Source organism: Lepeophtheirus salmonis, chromosome 2 (genome assembly GCF_016086655.4).
Source record: "Lepeophtheirus salmonis chromosome 2, UVic_Lsal_1.4, whole genome shotgun sequence".
NCBI classification, from domain to species: domain Eukaryota; kingdom Metazoa; phylum Arthropoda; class Copepoda; order Siphonostomatoida; family Caligidae; genus Lepeophtheirus; species Lepeophtheirus salmonis.
This window is the reverse complement of record NC_052132.2, coordinates 39253697-39275934: the sequence shown is the minus strand read 5'-3', so window position 1 is coordinate 39275934 and position 22238 is coordinate 39253697. Positions and strand designations below refer to the sequence as shown.

The 22238-nt window shown below is 30.0% G+C and overlaps 1 protein-coding gene across 1 annotated transcript in view; it reads right to left on the bottom strand.

Annotated features, from left to right (window-relative positions):
* Positions 1-22238, bottom strand: part of LOC121113736 (A-type potassium channel modulatory protein KCNIP1-like) — a 201907-nt gene that overhangs the window by 13786 nt on the left and 165883 nt on the right. The window lies entirely within an intron of this gene.

Below are 22238 nucleotides of genomic sequence, written 5' to 3'. Positions count from 1 at the left end.
AAGATTGGGAAAGAGTAATTATGTATTTTCCGCTTTATTTCAATGCTTTTAGCTTTTAATAAGTATTACAATCATCCGATTTAACCCGAGTATGCCCCTTTCTGTGAAATAATTTGTTGCCAACGGGAAACCAACTTCATAATGCCCTTTTTCTAGAAGTCCACTTCCCAAATCGTAAAAAACTTTCACAGGCTTCTCTTGAGAGCAAATTTCTACCCTCAAACGTGTTGGCCATAGACAAAAACAGGTGGGAGTCACTTGTTAATAGGTCCACACTGCTGGGTGGATGCATAAACACTTTCCATCAGAGTTCCCGGAGTTTCTAGTGCGTCATCAAAGATTTGGTTTTTGATAAAACACAATTCCTCTCCTATTTTTTTTTATATACATCCTTCTACTAATGGTTCATTAAGGTTGTATGATCAATGCTCAGCTCTGCTAAACTGTCAGTCTATTTCGATATATTCCATGATTTCATCGACATTTTCGACTGCATGCCTCCCAGTGTGTGGCTCACTATTCACACCCACTACATTAGAATGAAATCGCTCAAATCAATTTTGTGCAACACGAACCTAAAGAGAATTAGCCACGTATACAGCACAAATTTTCTTGGTTGTAAAAATGTAAAATATGACAAATTTCTTCCTTTGAGACCTCCATACTTGACGCACGACAATTCACGACGGAACCGGGCAAGCACAATATGGCTCAAAAAGCGTTTGTTGTATACTCTCACATCTTTACAACCTTTTACCGTATAATCCGATGTGACCAATAATGAACAAGATATACTTAGTTCAATAAAAGGACAGGCAATACGAAATTACTTTTCCCCCCAAACATATTATATATAGAATTATTTGCTAAACATTCCTATACCATAACTTCTAATAAATAATACTAAAGATATTCTATGGAACGAGACAATAAGCATAACTACGGGGAGAAAAATATCACCTTGAACTCTCATGGGGGCTTCAAATTTTTTAATGCATTATATTCCTCTTTGGATAGAGTTCTAGAAAATATGAACTTGTACGAGTGCGAAACTTTTTGTTGTTGCAACTTGAAAAGAGTAAATTATTTTCCAAAGGTGTTATTATTATTATTTTTTTCTTGAAGAGAGAACATTTGGGTATAATGTAATCATTAGCATCGTTGAGTATATAAAAGGGAGTCCCTGTTGGACTCAGAGAAGAATTGATGGTCGCAATGGGATGATTACTGTCGATGCCCTGGCAAGTTATAGAGTGAGATTTGTATTTATTTCTAGCAGAAAATCTAGTAAAAAATTAAGTCAGATAAGCTGATATTTTGCAAAACGTTCTTCAAATTGTCAGGATCGTCATGTTTATTTTCGTTTTTTTAGCATATTTGCAAGTCATATTCTCTACAATTAAAAAAAATATAAATAATTTTTTTTGTTTCATAATAATTTCCTCTGTTTTGCAGCCTTTATCCTTACAGTCTCTTTAGATCATATAATTCTATCAAAATAATTATTACAGTTAACTTCAGATCAGTTCGTTTTTATTTGTGACAACATTCAATGACTGATGTGTTAATTTTTAATCAATGTAAAAATATATATTAGTTAACCCATTAACGTTGATAAATATTTTTGAATGAAACTTTTCAATATAGCTAATTTCGATGTAAATAAAAGAGAATAATATTAAACCCAAACATGGACATCCTTTGGCTGTGAAAAATGTTTTTTTTTTATATTTCAAATATACACACTAGGCAGATATGAATACCTTTTAAATATATTACTATTATCTTTAATTTTTTAATATAAAACCTTCAATCAAACAAATAACTTTACGACAAGAGTATTTTAAATACATTTCATTTAAAGCTTAGAATAAAGTATCTTTTATAAAAAATAGATTGAGCAGTGAAAAATCGATATTAACTAAAGAAAATATTACTATACGCTATTGAAATTTATCACAGATACTCGTTGCAGAATAAAGAATATGATAGTAATTTATATTTTCAAATTAAGAGAATAAATATAATATAACCCTGATCTTTAGTGCATAGAAAATTGTCGTGTTCATATGATCACGATAGTCGTTAATGAATTCATGATCATAGTAAAATGCATGCAAAGTAATTACTATTGATAAAAAAATTAATTTTCCATATTGTATTTTTTCATTGACCTATATTAATATTTACGTTGAGCATAAAGACCATGCAAATTTGGAATAGTAACAAAAGGCTACAAAAATCATATTTTTGTGTTTTTAAATGTGTATAATAATTTCATTTATCAGTATACATATATCTCATATATAGGAAATATTCATACAATGTTTTTGAAAAATTAAGATCTACTACCCAAAAATGAAAAAAAAAGTTTAAAAAAACAAACCCGTATTTTATTTGAATGGGTCTACGCAATCTATACATTAAGTTTCTATTAATAATGTCTATATCTATTCAAAATTTTAAGTTTCACTCATGTGTCACGTGGTATAAACAAATCATGTTTTAACTATCGTTTATGAAGACCCTACTTTATAGTTAACATTTCAATGCGTATATGAAACCATTTAATAAATTTGAATGTGAAGTCTAAAATTTACCTAAATATATCTATGAAATATTGGATTGTTTATACTTCAAAAGAAACAAACAAAAAAAAACCCACCACATTTAGCAATCTACATATAAGATATTCATACAGAAAATGAGTAGGAAATGTGTGAAGTATTACACCAATATAGTAGCATTAGAAAAACGCAGAGTTTTTTACCTTAAAAACCCAAGTTGTTTGTCAAGATTGCTTTGATCCACACAAATACTTTTATAACCATATTTTATATGTATATGAAATGGGGAATTCTTATACATATATTTGTGGAAGTATTTTTCACAATCCCTTTTTTGTGCAAAAAATATACTAAAAAAACAAACTTAATGCATAAAACGAGTAAAAAATAATTAAACTCCCTCACAAACATTATGTGAAGATATCACTTTTAATCACAACAGAACCCTTAAGCGTATTTTTTAGGCAAAGGGGGGAGGGGTGTTGGAACAATTAATTTTGTCCTAATATTTGGGTCTATAATTTTTTTTTTACAAATTTTTTAGGACCTTTATTTAGAAAGTTAATTTTTCCATGACCTCTTTTTTTAGAAAAAGGTATTTCTTAATGACTTTAATAACCTTGTAGACCCCTAAACGAAACACAGTGGAGTATTTGTTGGGAATCCCTTGAATAGTGGTTGGTTATAGAAAATATTGTAAATCGTAAGTCTTTTTAGGGTAACGATAAAATTGAATTCTATAATTAACGTGGTAACACTGACAATTTGAATAACGTGTTACTCAGTGTTATTTTCCGTTATTCATGATCACAGACGCACATTTGTGGTCTTACCTTAAGCTTTGATGTTTTCTCCTTATGATAAAAACATACAGTTGGATGTAAGTTGTATTTCAATGGCAGTTATAATCCATAAAATTGTTGCTATGAAAAGGATTAATGTGTAATTAAGTGATTTTAGTATTTGTTGAGTTTTATTATTTTATCTGTTTTTATACTGTAATGTAACGGGTGGTCCATTGAAGTCTAAAGACCCACTAATTCAATAATTAATGGTGGTTGAGTGATTAAAATTAGTTCATATTTTGATATATAAAGCATAAACAATTAGTAACAAAAAAAAAGAAAAAAAAAAGACCATAAGAACTATACAAAACGAGGGTGGACACCTGTGAAGGTGGAGAGGCCATTTTTGACTCCAGCAATGAAGGAAACTCATTTCCTCCGTTGCAAGAATATTTTAAATGAGTCTTTTTGGAATCTTTCGGCCCCTATAGCCCTGATGTCAACCCTGGTTGACTACACCTTTTAGGTGCATGTAGAGGGGGAAGGCCTACAGTTTTTGTCATTATAACACCGAAACCCTCAAAGTCAATATCAGACAACACTGGAGCACTATGATAGAGTATTACATCCACAACGGTTGTCAATCCTTCCGCCTCTACCTGAAACCATCATTGCTGCTAAGGGGGAGTACATTAATGATTAAGAGAGCTCATACACACATCTATTTATAGTATTAATTTTGTTGAAATTATATTGTTAATTTATAAATTATATCTTGTTGAAGTTTAAAATTCAAAGTATTCAGATTTTAATGGACCACTCGGTACTATGAGTATGAAATAAAACATTTGATTTTGTAAATTGGTTGTAATATCTATAAAAATTTGGAAAATTTTAATCAAAAAATTGATTTATCAAATGCTGTGTAATAATGGCTGTCGACATAAATTTGTTGTAATAAATCAGAATGGTTATACGATAATACAACTGTGTCACATGTCAAAACGAATTTAGTTCCATGAATTGGGACTTCTTGTCCGTTCGAACAACATATACCTGTATCAACTTGTCTGATATAACAATTAGTATGTCCCGTATGGTTGGATAAGTGTTGAACACTAAACGGCTTAAGAAAATAAAACACTGGTCAAAGTTACCAACTTCAAAAAAGTCATACCCGAAAAAAGCTTTGGAATTGTAACCCTAGTTATAAAGATGTAAAAATACGCGTAAGTGTACGAGTTTACAATTGTAAAATTGGAATTTATTTTGACACACTGAAATCCCATATTTTCGCTTCAATAGATATATACTTTTGGAAGAGAAAAAGGTAAAACTGTGGGATTTTATTATTATTTTTTTAAAAGCCCCACAAAATTATATTCCTTGATTTGCAAAATTAAGAAAAAAAAAATCTAATAAATAATTTTTGTGATACTTAAAATTCAAACCTGGTTACTTTTTTAAAATATCCTTTTCATATAATTGAAACATATTAATTTAATTTTGTTTTTGAACAAATTACAGCAAAAATAAAATGAAAAAGTAATAACTTTTTTACATTTTTATTTTCTTGAATATATATAAAAAAACTATAGTATGTTCAATTCATGTGTATGAAAAAATATCAATATGTTACAAAATTTAATATAAAGTCACATTTCTTTTGACAATTCATTCATATTATATACAAATACTATGAAAGATATGTGATGAAAACTTTTTATGAATGAAAAAAATATGTCTAGTATCTTTCGGATAATAACTTTAAAAACTTGCTAGTGGCAATATTGTTAACGCTTCAGTTCCGCTATTTTAATTTATACATTCACGTATACATTTATAATTTTTATAATTATTCCAGTTTATTTATTACGATATATTTCGTGTTTCGTATTGCTCAAGTGTATTTGTTTTTGTCATAAATCTTCTTATTTGGTGATGTATTTTGAAAATATTCATTTAAATATTACAATAAAACTCGGTTTTTTATTACAAATTGAAAGTGCTGGATCGGTCTTAAAAAAAATCTAAAAAGACTGTAGTCCTTTCAGGGCGGTCCTGATGAATTTTGTTTGTCCTAAGACATGTATTTATCAGTATTTTATTGTTACTATTACAACTTAAATGAATGAATTATAAAAGAGCTCATTCAAGTTTTATGATAAGCTCTTTTAGAGTGACGAAATACCTGAAATTTTAAGTAGGAGGTGAGTTGCTAGAACGTGATGAGAATTGTATATATTTTGGGCATGTTGAAAAAAAGTAACCAAAAAAAAACATGGTAACCCAAACAATTTGAAAAATATTTTGGCGGGAAGTAGCAACGCTGTCATGACGATCCATTATATCAGCTACAATCAGCTGCCACGACGGAGGAGGGAGAGAAGGAAATAAACATTGACATTTGCAAGAAATACTCCGATGTTGATTCCCTATTCTACTCAGAGTTCAATAAGGACTTAGAACCATAACTCCTCAACAAATTTTCAAGGTGATTCTCTGTTTTTTATGAGCACACCCAAATGTTGAATCCGTTATAATTGAATGAAGTAGAAAAGGAAGTTTCCTACTAAGGATTTAAATAATAATATGAATATATAAAGAGGTGTATAAAATATATCCTGTAAAGGCTTTTTCTATTTGACAATCTGAGCCGGATTTTTTTCTTTTCCAAAGCTGTTGCCATTATTATTTAATTTTTAAAGACATCTAAATGTAAAATAAAAAACTAATACATATTGCTCATGAAAGACACAGATTAACAATGAATGTTTGCTCAGGAATTATAATTATAAGTCCTTGTTGGAATCAAAGTAGAATTGAGGATCGACATTGGAGTACTTCCAGCCTATACCAGTTGTAGAAAAAGTAATGAGACCTTTTAAAAAAATAGTTTTGAATAGGTGTTGTTTATTAAACTGTACAGTTCCAATTAGTTTAAATTAACTTAGATTCTTAGCCTTTGATTGATGTACTTGTTGTAAACAAAAATTATGTATATGTTGCGATGGAGCCCAGAAGAGCTATTATACGTAATTTACTCCGTGCCGGGAGGACCACCTCGGACGTCATGAAGGCCTTGAACAACAGCAAGACCACTGTCAGTAGGCTAAGTAATCGTTTGGCTTATGGTGACAACCTTAATGACAAACCCAAGAGTGGAAGAGCCACCAAGGCATCATGAAGGTCTTTAAGGTCAACCCAACGATGAAGATGTTCGAGTACTCTAAAAAGAAGAAGGTGCATCGGTCTACTGTGGGTAAGTCCATCTGAAAGGCTGGAGGAAGGTCACTTAGAAAAATCTTCAGCGATGTCAACAACTCTTCAATGATCTTAAGTACAACAGCAACTGAGTAATTTTTTTCTTTTATGAAAAGTTATTTACCGTCTACAAGAGTATAATGATCGGGAGGTATGCTTTGACAAGGATGACAAGAGCATCAGGGCAGTCACCAAAACCAAATATCCAGCCTCTGTGATGATGTTTGAGGGGGTGGGGGGGTCAATAATAGAAAAAATTCCTCCAATTTGGTTTCCTTTTGGATACCAGTTACCCACTGCCGACTACTTGATGGCGTTGAAGGAAAATGTGGTGCCATAGATCACCAAGAACATGAAGGAGTCCAAAAAGGTCACGTATGTATTTTATCTAAATGGGACTTTAATAATACAGACGATAACTCCCCATTAACAAATCCTCAGTGTTTCTCTCAGTTATTTGCGAGATTTCTCAAAAAGTAGTATCTCAATACTTAGATGTTCTCTCCTCAGGAATAAAATAATAATGATAACAGCTTGGGAAAAAAGAAACAGAGTTCAGGTTTCTGAATTTTCTTTTTCTAAGATGTTTGTTATTATTATTTAAATCCTGAGTAGTGAAGTTACTTTTCTACAAAATTCCATAAACTGATTGAATATTCGTGTGTCCACATAAAAGACGGAGAGTAACATTGATGATTTGTTGCAGGTTTATTATTGTTAGTCCTTGTTGGACTCAGAGTACCATTGAGGATCGACATCAGAGTAATTCGTGCACATGTCTTGTTGGTTTCCTTCTCCCCTTATCATAGCTGATTTTAACTGATCAAATGAAACATTGTGGCGGCTAATCTTCTCTCCTCTAAAACATTCTTACAAATTGTCAGGGTTACAATGCTGGTTTTTGGGTGTTTTATACCAAAAAACACGAGATTTTTATCAGAGTTTATAATAAATTTAGTATGTGTGTACATTTTTCTTCGATCCCTTGAACAAATTTCAAACTTTGTCCATGCCTACTCTTATACGGATCAAATTAAAGGGTTTAATTAATATGTTGGTGAAACTTTTTCTATAGGCTCTTGAAAAAGTATTTTATTTTATGCTTTTATGCGTAGAATATAATATATATAATACATCCTTTTAGATGTGAAGACTAGAAATATACATTTCATCCTTAGTATATATTATTTCTGAATCTCTTTCTTTAAAAAGAGATTTTTATCCTTAGATAGCCAGTTTAGAAAAAGGGTGATTTTTTTAATTAATATAAATCGAAGAAACAAAAGATTTTTTAAAGCTTACATGTATTGTTGACATGTACATGTTTATATATATCTATTAAATGGTATTATAATAAGAAAACAAATATTCAATTTTTTTTCCATCTTTTAACAATATATATTATGAATTTTATAGTTATTTTAGAGAAAAACATTATATCCAGCTTTCTTATCACTCACAAAACATTATCAAATACCTGAGGTAAAGTAAGTTATACGGAAAAAGATTTTTTATGAATTGCGTTTTTCAATAAACCTTCCTTATCCTTCAAAATACAGGATTGTACATTTGCACACAAATGATGGCAGAAGTAGCCCATCTAAAAAAGTACTAATACATAAATAATATATTTTTTTTTGCAGTGAATTTAATGTGTACAATAATGATTATTACCCTCTACAACAATGGTGCCTAAAGTGGTCTATTTTGACCCCAAAAGCTCGATATAGAGCTGTCAGAATTCAATGTTAGCAAAATAATAATTTGAGGGTCCAAATGTTTAGGCAGGTCGTGCAAATTGTACGTACCTAATTACCATAATAAATAATATAAATCTTGATATTTATAATTTAATATTAATACTGTTTACTGAAATAATTTAAAATCCTACATATTTTATTTGTGGATATACTATGAGTTTATGTGGAAGCAAAAACGTGCATAAAAACAGATCCCACGGGTAAGAGCATCAGTAAAATAACTGTCTTGATCAGACTTGTTTGATTCATTGATTATCAATGACATTGTTAGGATTAAACACTGTTAATTTGCAAAGTTACTAAGTCGGAGCAAGTCTTGCTGATGCCTTGTTTACTTCCATCTTCCCCATCTACCTCATCACAGCTGATTTTTCATGATATAATGAAACGCCATGACATCTAAACTGCTTTCCTCTAAAATATTATTCAAATTTTCAGGGTTACCATGTTGATTTTTGTTTTTGTTTTTTTACATGTCCAAAATAAATGCAAAATTGTATCCCTAGGCAAGAATGACTCGGATAACAATCCTCAATTCTACTTTGAGCTCAACTAGTACTTACGATTATAACTCTGCAACAAATCCTCAAGGAAACTCTCCCTTTTTATTTAGAAGCACACACAAATTTTCTATGTGGACACTCTTCCGTTGACAAACTCTTAAAAACGCTAACGTTTAGCATCACTACCTATGTATACAGTTCTTAGACATTCTATATTGTATATATGTATGTAGAAAATTTCATTTATGACTTAATGAAAAGTAAAGAAAAAGACTATGTAGTTTATCAACGCCATCAAGAAAAACAATTCATTTTACAAGGAACTGACAATGATAATGGAAAGAAAAGAAAAACAACATTTTCATTTATATATTATTTCCTATTCAGTCCAATGGTTGTACAATAGTGTACACTAGGGTGAGGTTGAGTCCCCAAAAATTCTTTAATTTGAATGTAATTCACTTAACCTTTACCTAGAACTGTAAATGAAGAAAAATTAATATTTATCTTGAACACAAGGCTGATAATTTTTTTCAGAAAAAGTGACGAATACTATAAAAAACCTCTGTTCATTTATTTTACAAATGTCTGAAAGGAATACTGTTAGGTCAGTCCATAATATTTTTTCGATCCAGTCCAATCTTAGGAACGATTCTGTTAGTCATTGGGACCGGTCCTTAAGACTATCGGTCCCTCGGACTGTTAGTACTAGAACTGATTAAAAAAAAGTTGATGGAAGTCGTCAAGGACGGAACTTTATAATTTTTAGGACAGATATGCATGACTGAGCTGGATCAGGCCATGACTGAACGGACAGGATTGCAGTCTTCAGTCCTAAATAAGGACTGACATAACGCTAGAAATGAAGCCACGTGGTAAATATGAGGTTTCATTTCAGGACGATCTCCCAGACTGAAATACTGGGGATGTCAGATAAAAAAATTACCAAAATCGAGCTAATCATTCTACTTGTTCTCTACTGAGGACGTTGAAATAAGTAAAGGATTCTTACAGTTTGTTTTGGGAAAGAACTTCATCATTTGAAGAAGTTTGGAGGGAAAAGGAACTTTTATTTTGTTTGTTTACTGATAGGCTCAATGATCAACCTCCTGTAAAGTCCTAGCTCCTACTTAGCATTGGAGGTTTAAGATAGTTTTTATTTATTATTTACAACTAATCAAGTTCTTAACTATATAGTTTTTTTTTTTAACAAACGATGTTTAGTCGTGTGTTTTTATGCATTTTGTTCGTTATGTTCAAAATTATGCAATTTTAGAAGGAGGAATTTTGTATAATTATTGATAAAAAAGGCAAAAAAAATCAATTTTTGAGTTCTTGAATGTGTTTCAATAATTTTTATTTTTTTCTAAAATATCAATTTTATAATAAAATACAATGAGTAAAATATAAGATTATTATTTTTTCAAAAACTTACTTTTTCTTACCAAATAATGTATCAGTTTCAAAATATATCAAAATTTGTATTAATTCATTTTTTTCAAAATAAAAAGAATTTTTTTTTGTGAATAGCTATGGATTTCTTAATTTTTTCTCTAGAAAATATAATATTTGAAATTTAATTTTTTTTGCACAAAAAATTAATTTTTTGTGAACAACTGAAGATTTTTTAGTTTTTTTTTCAATAGCTTTGGATTTTTAAATTTTTTCCTAGAAATTTAATTTTTTGTGAACAGTTGAATATATTTTAATTTTTTTTTCCAAAAAATTAATTTTTTTGTCAATAGCTTTGAATTTTTGAACTTTTCCCAAGAAATTTAACTTTTGGGGAATCGTTGTGGAGTTTTTGTAGTTTCCTTCCAAAGAAATTCATATTTGAAAATTTATTTTCTTAATTTTTTTCCCAAAAAAAATTAATTTTTTGATTTAAAAAAAAATCAAACTATCAAGCCCAAAAAATATATGTATATATATTCCTGCATTCGGGTCTTATTAGGACTACGTATATTCAGTATTAAAAGTAGTGATGTTTCTTTCGATACAATCGGGACATTATCCTCACCCTAGTGTACACTGTACACATAAGTATAATAATACAAATATATTTATTTATGTTTATTTTTCCTCATTTTCATTCCTTTCTAAATATACAATGTACCTACATGTTTTATTTATTTATTGTTCCTTTTGGTTTGTAAACAAGCATTCAATTCAGTAGTCTTTTCAAAGAAAAAAATATATATTCCAAAGATTTTGCTCATATTATTTTGGAAAAGGATAGTGTTAGAATTCTGATGTGTGTTTATTTTTTGTATTAAAATATTATGGGATTTTCCTTTGTTGGATAAATGATGTTTACATATAATGTGTGTATTAGACATCAAATAAATGAGGTGTTTTTTTTTCCCACTTTGTAATTTTTGTAGCTTTTTTTCCCAGTTATATGTTTTAAAAATGTATAATCGAACTATAAATCACACTTATTTCTGGCTCATTCTTAGTGTTGAACGGCGTTCAGTAGTGATCCTTATATAAAGGCAGCTGATAGGTAATCATAACAGTTGCAACAGGCTCGGCGCATCAAAATTTACACTGTATTTTGGGATACATTCTATTAGTTTACCCACAAGTCATAGATTGTCTTTCTATCTCGAAATTTAAGACAGTGATAGGGGAAGGTTGAAATTCAATTATTATAAGCCTTTAATAATAAGGAAATAACTTGGCAATGCGAAGAATATATCATCTGAAGTAAGAGGAGAGAGATTTCGACTCAATTGCTCGAATAAGTTTCCAAACAGTATAAGACAATCATTGAAGCTTGTATTGTATATTTCTATTTATGTATGTTTATAGTAATTTTCTGTTTCAGGAGTTAATAGATTTGATGACATAAAAGTTCCTCTCCATGATACCAATTACGTTCATCCTGTAGGTATATTGTAATGGCTCCTGGTAGATACAAGAAAAAGTCGTAATGCTTTACTTAATGAGATGTAATCTACTGTGGCCTCATCTCTCAGTCCACAGATCGATTCCGAGTACCTCCTCCCTCAAAAGATAAACTCATAACCTTCTCCACATAATGGGATTTACTTTCATGATCCTCCAAAGTTCTAATTGTCAGAAAATATCGGAAGAGTCGATATTCGTCTTCTTCTGATCCAATAATAAAATCTTTGTTTCGCAAAATTATTATCTTTTTATTCAAAGTCACAATAATTTCGAAATAGAAATAGAAAGTATGACATACGGACAACCATATAATCAATGGTCCATTAAAATCTGAACACTTTGAATTTTATACTTCAACAAGATATTGTTCATTAGTTAAGAATATAATTTCAACAAAATGTATACAATAAATAGATGTGTGTTTGAGCTCTCTGAATCATTAATGTAGTCCCCCTTAGAGGCCATTACAGCGTCCAGGTGGCGGTGGAAGTCCTGGTACCCACTGCAGATGTAGTACTCTGGTCTCAGTGCCAGCTGACAGTAGCTTTAAGCCCTTGGTCTTTGTATTACGGACTCTGCATGCCTCCACCCTCGACATGTACCCAAAAGGTGTAGTTGAGGGCGTTGGCATCAGGGCTGTAGGGGGTCTGAAATGTTCAAAAATAGTTAAAAAAAACTCTAATAACTTATTTAAAAGAGTTTTGTGACAGAGGAGATGAGCTTTTTTCATTGTTCGTGTTAAAAGTGGTCTTTCCACTATCACAAGGGTCTTTCTGTGTACTTTTTTGATTGCACTCTGGATAGTCTGCTGTGAAACCACAGTATACAATATACCCTCATTTTGTTGTCTGCTGTCAACTTTTTCCCTTTCAGTATTATGAACAGTATTATTATGATAGGAGGAATTTTGCAACAACTATGCTTTTCCCTTTTTTCTCTTTCTTTAAAAGAAAGGTTGCGAAGTTGACACCTGACTAAAGCTGTCCAGATAACTACTTTTTATGTATAACCATCTGTAACTTCTTTTTGTTTGTGATATTGATCCACCTCAGATACTGAAATATCTTTTTAATATCTAGTGTGTATCATATTTTTGCTTATGGTGTTTCAATAGTTTCTGAGTTATTAACAAACTCTGGAATTATTACTGGAGATTTCGAACAATATTTTTGACTTTACTTCTTTATTAGCCAATAATTTTATTGATTTTGAATAAATTTAGATAACGTAGTTATCCGTATAGTTGTTTTTTGAAACGCCAATCCCTTTTTGAATTATAAATCAACCCCTGATCTAGTCTCCATGAGTTGAAAAAACATTTTTTGAGTTTTGGGTATAGTATAGCCTCCTTTATATGACCCCCCAAAAAATCAACAACCCCATCTTAGCCTCACCATGCTCAAAAGAGGGACCTATGCAAAATTTCAACTTCCTATGTCCAATGTTGTGGGTACAAATAAAGAACATACACACCCATTCTCTTTTATAAATAAAAATACAGAAGATGATATATGTTTAATCTACATCAGTTATTTCTAACTGGCGCTCAGGGGATAATCAGGACTCTGCAATGCATAGTCTAGGGCTCTGCGAGATTAATAAGAAATGTTTTTGATAAAAAAGTCGTCAAGAACTTTCTTGACCAACAAAACGGCTCTATAACCTACAAAATTTAGTTTAATATTTGTTTTTTCCAACTACTGTTTCAGATTATGAATTCACAGAAGTATAATGGTGAAAAAGTATTATATTTGTTCGCTGATGGTTTTTGTGTCATATATAACAATTACTAGGGATTAATCATGTTTTATATTGCTAGAATATTCATTTTAATATGATGAAGAACTGTCTTAAGATTTGAAGGGAAGTAAAATAGAGACTTTTATTTTTTGAACTTTTCATAACCCTGTATTTTCACAAAGTGATGTGCCACAACATTTTTTATTGTAAAAGTATTTGGGTTACCTGAAGCAAAACAATTTATGTTTTAAATTTATTTATTTTTGAATAAATTACAAATTTAATTTCTTTTACTTACCTATATAGGTTGATATAATTGATTTTTAAATCTCTTTATTAACTTTTTAATTGAATATTTAAGCAAGGTTGTTGAGTAGGAATAGTTTGAATTCCCCTAAAATTATTTTAAATTAAGTCAACTGTATGATTAGTTTTAAATTTGCATTTAATAATTTAGAGGCGAGGGTATTAACATTATTTCAAATATACCGGATGCGTTGAAAAAATCTTTACATTTCATTTTTGCTACATGAATCAAGGGTTTTGTGAATGTAGTAAAACAGAGCAGTTGGACACTGGAAAGGAACCAACAGAGATTGCAAAGCAGTTGGGGATCTCGAAGTCAACCGCCTATACCATTATGAAGTCAGGGACTTCATAACTCACTCCACACATAACCAAAAAGGCCCAAAAGTGATGGGAGGACAACTTGCCTTCTGGCAAAAAACGAAAATGTGCCCCCCCCTAATCACCAGAAGCCTACCCATGCATCTTGAGTCCAAGGCCTGCACCGTCCGTCACCCAAATATCAACTACATCAAGGACACTGTCAACCAGCACTGGGATGCCATGTTTGAGGACTAGACCTGCAATGGGTGCAAGTCCTTTTGTGGCCGCCTGGAAGCCATCATTGCAGCCAAGGGGGGTACTTCGATGATTAAGGTAGCCAAGACATCATATTAGTTATTTTTATTTTATTGACATGCCGCATTACAACTGGTTGCGGAAATACATCTTGATACAGTTCTAGATTGAAAGTGTAAAGATTTTTTCGCAACACCCGGTACTTTATAATTAGAGTAGTGTATTGGTATTCATTACATAATTATTCTTCAAATGGATAATTATTCTTGGAATATTCAAACTATTCTTAAGGCACTTTGCATCGTCAAATTAAATATTAAAATGGGAAATTTACAATCTAAATGAACGTGTTTTTTAGGAATACATTTTTATGATGGAATATTTGGTTAAATATACCTCTTAGAAGCAAATACTCTTTTGTAAATAAAATTTTAATTATTTATGCTTCAAATAAATTCCTTTGACAGATAGCAATTGAATATTCAAGATATTATTCTTTTTTAAACAAAACCTTTAAAATAAGGTACTCTGCTAATTTCCAAGTGGATTAATGAGATTTTTATTACTCAAACGTTGATTAAAACCTATAAAAAGGGCAAATACTTAAAAAGTTAAAATAGAAACTTATTGTAGAAAAACAGATTTGTTAAAAAAGAAAAAACTAATTACAGAACCGTGCTCAGCGAATCAAGTACTATAACAATTGATTATGAAATTCAAAAGATTTTTTCAAAAGTAAAATTTAGTTGACTTACTGTATTTTTACATACTCATTTTTGTAAACCACTTATGATGTTCAAATTTTAATAATATCTCTTATGGAATAACAAGGGTTGGGAATATTGTTTAAATTGTGGTGAACGTAAATTTAAAAGAAATATTACACAAGTCTACAAAATTTTATATATTAAAAATCTTTTTAATTCAATATTTGATTCTAGAAGTACTTAACGATCTAATTACTAAGTCTTTTTTTGGTATAAAATCTGGTTTTTGAGAAAATTTCATTGGGTTATTTTGAGTATTTTTATGATTTTTATAGGGTTTAGCCAATTTTTTTGAGTATGAAAACAATCAATAACTTATAACATTTTCAAGAAAAATTGATCAGTCGCATGAAGATAAGGATATCTGAAAAGACAATATCTAAGAAAACATAACTAATTAGGTTTTCTATTAGTCATAATTAATTAATAGTACCTATTAGTTTACCGTGGAAACATATGAAAAATAAGAATTTGCTTCTAATAGATTAAATTTGAAAGTAATGATCATTAAAAATCACAAATCAGACTGGAGTATTGTGCTATGTTCTTGTCTTCATATGATAGAAAATGAAAAAAATACATCTACAAATTTGTGATAAATCGATCTATAGCATTGTCAATATCAAGTCAAACCACCTCTGCCCCTTCCAGACATCACAATTCTAATTTATTGAAATAATATACTGGATGTGCTTTTCATTTTGATCAGTGTTCATTGATTAAAGATGGAAATAATTCCCGTTCTCTAAGAATTAGAACAAAAGAAGAGATCCTAGATACTTTATCCTTAAAAATAGATGCAGGAATTCCAATATCTACGCAAGGAAATGATGTAAATTTATACGAAGAAGAAAATAGAGCTAAGCCTCATACGAGAATAGAGTCAACTTTTTCCTTTGCAATCCATTCTTCCATATATAATAATGAATATATTCAAGGTTTGTAACTATAAAGAGATCCATTCACTTTTAGATTCAGATAAAAGGCTCTGGATGTGGATTATACACCCCCGATATTTCTGAAGCCTGATAACTGAGATCAGTTTTGAATTATGCATTCAAAGGTTAATGTCATTTCATGATGATGAAATTTTGTATTCCCCAGTGTAATTTATAACCAGAGATTAAAAATATAAAAGTCGAAGATATGCTCTTTTGGTAATTGCTACCTGAACATAATTTATTATTTTCCATCGCTGTCATCTTTATTACGTCATTCTTAAAGAGAGAACAATAAGTAGTAAGCAAGACCTAGTGCTTGACAGACGGAAAGTACCTTTAAGGATTTTTCATGGAGTTATAAGACCTTGTTGGACTCGAAGTGGAATTGAGGATCGATATAATCAGTCTATTTAATTGTTAGACAAGAAGTGGGAATTGTTTTTCTTTCCATCATCACGTAACTGTTTGCAGTTAATTTAATGAAACGTCATGACATCTAAGATGCTCTCCTACCAAACATCTTTCAAATTTATCAGGGTAACTATATTTATTTCCAGTTTCTTTTTTATTACTTGAATCTATGTTTATAACTCAGCAACAAATTATCAGTGTTAGTCTCCGTAACTCATGAGCACAAGCAATCGTGGCTCATTTATTGTTGGAGGTTCTCCCCATATTAATTAATTAAAGAATACCTGTGTAAAATTTTATAAAAAAACATTGTTTCTTTCCAACTAGAATTTTTTTTATACGAGTAAGGGTATATATTTGTAAAACTCAAGTATTATTTGATGAAGGATTTAATAATTGTAATGTTTGTATTACTCAATTTTATTTTACTCCTTTATTTGCTGATTCTCGTAGAAAAAGTTTATTTATATAAAATGAATGAAGCTACACTATCAAAAAAGTAAATATAGAATAAGAACAAGATATTAATGCATGTGCCTACTACCTATTAATAAATACATACATTGAAGGAAGATAGGGAAAGCTAAGTTCAATATGAATGCAAATTACATTTCTTTATTGTTAAATCATATCATATCGTATATTCCTTTTAATTTATTGGGTTATTCAGCTTTGTTATTTTCTTTTTTCCTTAACCAAATGGATTTTTGTAGAAATGGATTTTTATTGTGTCGGATTCGAGTCAAAACTCTCGAGTATTTTAGTTCTCTTTCGAGTGGACTTCGTCTAAGTACAACATATCCATTTTTGATATTGATCGAGCTGTTTTATATATTATTATCGGGAATAACCAATCAGTGATTATTAGGCGTCGACAAACAGGAAAAAAGACAAAGAAATTTTGCTTTTGTAACATAGAGTTGTAAATACAGGGATGCAAATTGATTGCATTTTTTAACTTGCCCGTTTTCTTGAAGTTGGAAACCAGAAAAGTGAATTCTCTTTTTCTAAGCTCCTTTCATTATTATTTATTTCCTGAAGAGTGAACTTTCTTTTCTATTAAATGTAAGCTATCATTAATTTAAACAAAACCAGTTGAACATTTGTGTGTGCTTATAAAAGACAAGAGTATGCCTGAGGAATTGTTCTACAGTTATAATTATAACACCTTGTTAGACTCAGAGTAGAACTCATGAGGAATACCGGAGTAATTCTTGCCTATGTCTTTCTTTGTTTATCTACTTTTCCCCTTCCCTCCACGTCACAGGTGGTTGAAGTTGATCTAATGTGACGTCATGACAGAGAAGCTGCTCTACTTCAAAACATTCTTTAAATTGTCAGGGCTATTATATTTATTTGCAGTTTCTGGTTTTTTGTTTAAACGCCGAATTTGCTTTAATTAGCATCACAATGTATGTACCCTCGTTTTTTATTTTAAATATGACACGCTGAGCTTTAGCTAGAAACTCCTGTTGCTACATTGTTATTTCTTAGATCAAGTAGTGACGTAGTTCTATGTTATTATTCACACATTAAAAAATGAAGGATCCACAGACAAACAGATAGATTTGGATTTATTTATATGAATAGATTATATAGAATAGTCTATAACTACAACAGGATATCGTTTTCTTCTATTTGAAAAGTGGAATAAAATAACGTTATCTTTCCATTCTTTAAAGTGGAATAATTTACTTATTAATCGAATTAGCGAATCAGAATTAAAGATTGAAAGGAAAAAGATAACCAGGGTCATATCACTCGTTATTTACAATCCATATAGATAATTTAAACAAGGTAAGGTAAGTATCAATTTTTCAATATGTTATGTAATGTGGCTTCTTCCTTTTAACACTAAACACCTTTTCTTTTGATTATCCGTACTTTTTTAATATTTAGTGATTTTTATGTATTTAGTTATGGTTATATAAAAATATTTGGCTTCAAATGATGTTGAATTTTCCAAAAAATAAGTAATTTTAAGTAGAGTAAGGTATAGTAAAATACTTGTTTGACTTTTTAGAACAGACATGAATTTAAGTTAAAACTGTGTTAAATAAAAAAAAACTAACTTTGTAAGATGGACCCAGTATATTATTTAGGGGTTATGACTAATTATTTCTTGAGCAGGGGACAAAGACTTTTCTTAGTGTCTGGGTTTAACACTCAATATGGGGGAGAGGATTCGTTCTAATTTTTATGGCTGAATACGCCTCCATCCTTTTGCTAAGGAGACTGTTTAGGTTATTATTATTTAAAAGTTCTAATCCATTGTTTTATGTGATTAAAAGTTCTAAAACAGATGCCCTTGAAATTATAAATCTTTTTTAGAATACGCGGAACTTAATTTTGTTACTGCAGCTAGGCAAGTACATAGAATACAAATACAAAACTTTAGCAAATTTGGATAATTTTTACCTCTTGTGCAATTGTAATTTCTGAACACGTAGATTGAAATAAAATATTTTTATGAGCACTACAAGATTATGGTGTTTGATAATTTTTTTTGTGACTCTCGTTTCCTTGATTGTAGGTGCAATAATTTATCTCGCATAGACCGTTTATTAAATAAAGTATACATTATTAGTCTTCACAACAGAAAAAAGGACAGCCTGACTTCCTTTTTTTTCGGACTAATTATCTTATAAAAATAATATAATTATAAATTAATCATTTCAATATTGTATTTATATTTTAACATATACATGTAGGAGTTCGATTTGTTTAGATGATATTAATTCTTCATCATAGTACATTGTATTATTTTTCTAGTTTTTTTCCTTTTTATTTTCGTATAAAGAAATGATCATTTTTACTCAGTTAGAATAAAGATGTTTAAATCTTAACAGACATACACAGACACAGTTACAAGTAAATCCGTCAAATACTACTACGTAGTGCGTAAGTATTCAGTCCTTTGTTTCATGTATTTATTACTGAGTAAAGAATTTGTATAAACAGTGCATGTATTGTTTGTTAGTAGTGTTGGGCAATATTTGAGTATTGGATTAAACTAGTATTTAATTTTGTTGTGTATTGCATAAGTTACAAGTTAAATTTATTTATCTACTAAAATATCACGGATGGCTGCAAACTTTGTTGTTGAATAAGTAATGCTACATTACCAAAAGGCTTGTATTATTACAATCACCAAGATGAAAATGGCTGACAATGTTGAAAGTCTGTACCATGAGTATGTTCATAAAAAACAACTTCTAACAACAATGCCATTTTGGCCCAAAACCTTGAAAGAAATTTAGTTGAAAGCAAGAAAATAAACAATGAGGTAGAAAAATTCTCCATTTCCGAAGATAACAGATTTTTAAAAAGTATTATGACTGATAGGAAAGCTATGATTTGATGAGTAAATATAATTGTTCAAACATTAGAAGCCCACATTCATCGTGGGTGAGTCAAGAAGAAACTCGACTCCTTCAGGAAAGTGAACGGTTGTGATAGGTAAAGGCAGTATCATCGAAGTACGATCATTTTGTTGAAGATGAAAAAAATGATGACAGAAAAAAAAAATTGTATTTAGAACAAATACTCTGCAGTAAAGGGCAGGGCTCAATGTATGAAAAACCAACGTTCCCACAGATTATAAAAGATACTGTAGAGGACCTGGATTTATTGCAGTTTATTGGCGAATATTCCTGGTCTTTTATTTACATCATGATGCTAGACAAAAGCTTCTTGCAGAAACCAGTTAAAGAATGGGAATCAGATCTTGACTTTTGTATAAGTAAAGAGAAAAATCGATAAATTTCCTGTGGTTAACGATGGAGAAGAAGGAGGGTAAAGATAGTACACAACTTTTTGGGCCAAGTTAGAAAAGAGGAAAACTTATATAACATCCTTCAGGTGCTTGAGAACAATATACATTCCTTTCAAAATCAAAGAAACATAAATCAACAAAAAAGTAGTTGGTATTTAAAAATTGACGAATGATCTATTTATATATCTAAAGTAGTTACCAATTTAATTATAAATTTATATCATCATATGAAGATGATAATTAGTAAAAAAAAATTCTTAGCTGAAATTTAGTAATGTCTTTTTTATTTAATACGGCTTAGACGTGATTTAAAGACATGTTGTACTTCAAGACTTGAATGGCTTACACAAACTATAGAAACTACGTGTTGTTTTCATTAGTTATATTCAATACATAAAAGTGTAGAAATATTTTTCAGTTTATTGGGTTATCAATTAATTATAATTATATCTCACTTATAAGAATTGTAGACTCGGACATGGGTTGTAGTTAACTCTTATTAAATTTGGATTTCAAATTCCATGGGGACTCGATTTGGACTAGAAAAAAAATATCAGATTTGACCACGACTCAATATGAAATACTCTTAACTCGACTAGAATTCGTCGTCAGATCGACAAGGTTTGGATTTTAATACTCAAGGCTTGAAACTCACTAACTCTCATACCCAAAAACTCATGACTTAACTTGGACTCTTACAATATTTTAGTCGAGCTTTTTTCTCTAGAATTGAAATTCTACGAGTGGTCGCAAAAATTACTTGTGAACAGCTCTGTTTACGATATACTCGTAACAAGGAATTTCTATTTGATATATACCGAAAGAATTCTAAAAAAGAATGATCCTCATTCTCTAATTGTTAATATAGAACGGAACTTTGACTGTTCTTGAATTCGACTAATATTTGAAGATAAGTTATTTGACTGATTGAAAGAAAAAAAAATAATGCCCTTGTTTATTCATAGTTCATAATTTTTATAGAAAGTTTTACAGTGATTACACAAGATGAATAAATTATATTAGAAGGTGAAACTAATCAACCTTTATTGTTTATATTTTATTAAATTTATTTTAGATTGTAGAACTTGAGCACATCATTGTATTAAAAAAAATGGTAGTAGTTTGTAACATTCCTGGAATTTTGTGACTTATATAATGGACCTTATGTGTATCCTTATATGTAAAAGACGACTCCTTTTACATCTTGACACCTTTAACCCGGTGGCGTTGATGTCAATATTGGGTAGTGTTTGATTCAGAGAAAATCATCAGAATGCTTTATTAATAACAACAGATACCTAAATTCAGAAAATAAAAATATATGCTTTTCCTAGATGAAAATAATAGTAGTTGGAGAAAAAAACGAACACAAGCTATTATAATAATAGATTTATTCTGTGTAACTCTGCATGGATACAATAGATATTATTAAGTAATAATTATATTTATACTAATTTAATGAATGAGTTTCGATGTAACTGATACTATAAGTATAGTACTTGGTGCTTTCTAAACTCGCTTTAAGGACACATAATTCAATTTAAGATATGTGTTGTTGACTATTGAAAGTAGTTAAAACCAGGGCTTAATTCAGGGCTGGTGCCACAGGGGAGGGGAGGCGTTGTCTGTGACACGCCTCCATATAATATTAAACTAAAAAAAAAAATTGGATATCATTCCATTTTTATTTATAAAAAATGAAATGACCTTCGGAAAAAATGAAATATAACTGAACGTCATTAAACTATATATCAACACAATTTATGAAAAATAACACAAAAAAGGCTCTCATTTAAAAAAAAAGTAATTAAAAAACGTCATTCCATTAAAAAATCACTAAATTTTTTATTAAGAAAGGCCTTTATTATGTTTGGGAAAAATGAAAAGGACTCATATCTTAGTTAAAAACAATGGTTCGTGTTTGAATAAGAAAAAATAAGATATCAGT